Here is a 2,830-nt window from a genome sequence, read left to right on the forward strand (position 1 = left end):
AAAAAAATTCTCTACCCTATCTTGAAGATCTCAAAACTGGTAGAATCTTAAGAGGTTGGCATGCTTTTACTGTTGGAAATTACTTTAGTAGAGGAGCTGGAAAAATGGAAACAGTGTCTGTTTGGTGTAAAAGCATTAGAAAAAAATAAACAGCTGTACTGTTGAGAAATCCTGGTTAAATACCTAGAAGTCTGATGGGATGTTGAAGCTGCCTTTGACAACAGCAGCCTCTCATATAGATACATGAAATGCAACAATGAAAATATCCTAGCTATTTCAGTCATATCCAATAAGCAATCAAGAAATAGAACAAATGGGTTGTGTTGTGGTTCTTTCCTTGCTGTTTTTGATGACACTAGCCTGAATACATTAATGGAAGCCAACTGTAAAATGGTGAGACCTAATAACTGTGAAATCTTCCAATGTGATGGCCATAAACTGTTAATCCAGTGACCATGTGTAACATTTCTTTTCTTTCAACTAGTCAGTTTCTGATTCCAGACTTGATGTAATGTATTTCTTTTCCTTCTGCATTCTGACTTGGAAGTGGTTTGTTTGAAGTGAGAACGCTATTTAAAACCCTGACTCCACGCATTTAAATATAAATATCCTTTCAATTAGCTATAGGTATTTAATAACTGTTTACTGCTTTGTAACATAACCAAATGGTAAGAATGAAGAATATAAATAACTGTTGAACTGTATAAATACTTAAATATGTGTAAATACTTTATGGTCATACTGCTAAAAGATTATAAGAATGACCTTTGTTTTAGGGAATAACATGTACAAATGCAAACCAAAAAGCAAGTAATTTACAATTATTTGTCTTTACCGAACCTGGTGATTTTTCCATTGTCTGATTTAGATTGTTCCCTCCTTTTCAAACGTGGAGGCAATCATTATTTGGATTGCGCTTGACCCTGGGAGTCTAACTTCTGGATCTAAGCTCCTTGTGCTTGTCAGTGTAGAACAGGATGATGGGGAGCAGGGTTTCCTAAAATAGTTCCAAGTTGTTAGATCTAAGACACAAGCCCATGCAGGTTGATGAGGAGACAATAAAGCAACACGGCTCAGGAGGAGAGCTAGTGGCCTTAATATTTGCTGAAACAGTCTGGCTGTACTACTCCTATTTTTGTGTAATCTTGTATATAGTTAACTAATTTGACTTTAAGACAGCAATGCAATGCTGTTACTAATGTGTCCTTAGGAGTAAGCTGTTTTGTCTAGTGCTAGTTACTGGGGCTGGCATCACTGCAAGCTGTACTGACATTACTTTGGTAGAAATGCTTTCCAAAGGAGGTATTTCTGGCAGTGATATCAGTTAACTTTGTATCTTTAAATGCCTGCCAATAAGTGAGCTGTGTGTGAGCTTGACTGTCAGTCATCTGGACGAATCCTTTCACAGCTCAGGCTTCTTTGAGCATCATGGCAGTTTTATGTGGCTTGTACTCTGGAGGTGAAGGGAATCAGGATGTCACCCTTCATGATCAGGAAGGCCATGGACTGCTCCAGCTCAGGCTACTGAGCTTGGCATGGAAACTAGGTAGATTATAGTAGGTTTTTCTCCCCCTCCTTCTACTTAGCAAGCAAAATGCAGCTGTTCTGTAGTTAGCTCCTGTGCAAGATGGAAACACAATGACTCCAGAGGAATTAATGTCACCACAGCATTTGGTCACTCTTTTTAGTGGCACAGTTCCTTAATTATGAATGTTGTTTAGTATGAATAACCCAGCTAGCAAGTAGGAAACTGAATTTGCAAGGATCCTGTCATCCTGAGCTTATAAGTACTCAAGAGTCTGTACACATACCAATGCAGTGTGGCCGCCCGTCCAGTGCCCGAGCGTGCTGATGGGGTCAGGAAGTGGGGAAAATGCCTTATTAAACTGATCTGTTTTCAGCCTCTGACAGTGATACAGTTTTAAGTGGGAATGGTAGTTGTGACCATTTCCAGCAATGTCTTTAAGGTTTCTCGAGTGGGAAGTGACTCTGGCTTTGAATCTCACTGTTTGGGGTTTTTTTAATATAAATTGGTTGCTCATACTACTCAGCTTGAAAAAAATCTGTTTTATTTCAAATGGAGTGTTCTTTGGTTTGTGTTTAGAACATGGTTCAAATTAATCGTGAATTTAGGCATTATATTTTCTTGTGAGTATTGAGCAAAAAAAATGCTGAGCTGTTCTCACCAGCATAGAGGAATTATTTGTTCATCTTGGAAGGGCAGGTCTTTGGCTTGGTCCTGGGGTAGGCAGGCTGTTGATTGAGGTTGTGGGTTTGTTAAAGCTCATCACTAGACAGCTGTTTATTTTTCTGAGATTTCCAAAATGAGAATTTGGCAAAAATGAACCAGTTATGTACGTCTGGTATGGATAACAAGTCTCTTGAGGCAAGATAATCTGCTAATCAATGTTGACGTATATGAGAAAAGCCATTATCTGTTGGATTTTTAAAGCTGTTTAACTCCTGCTTTATATTTCAGTGAGCTTAAATGTCTGTGAACATGGTGCTCATCTCTTAGGGGGAAACACTACTTCTTTGTGTACTGTGTTGTCAAGGGTGGACTGGTAATCCATAGCAAGTCAGTTCCTTGATTTGATTTCAATGGATCATGCTCAAGAGGTTTGATATAAATTATTACTGAGAGTAAATTCAGCTTAAATATGTTATGTTTTGATAATGATTTTTTTTCTATGTTCCTCCTGTGCATGCACAATACCTTCAGTGTGAAAAAACTTCTGCAACTATATTTTCTTCTTTGGTAATATTATTCATAAAGCTTTGAAAATGTATGTGTTCTGGAAGCCAATAACTTTTTAAAATATTATTGCAG

This window comes from Vanellus vanellus (assembly GCF_965231255.1).
Source record: "Vanellus vanellus genome assembly, chromosome: 4".
Lineage (NCBI taxonomy): Eukaryota > Metazoa > Chordata > Aves > Charadriiformes > Charadriidae > Vanellus > Vanellus vanellus.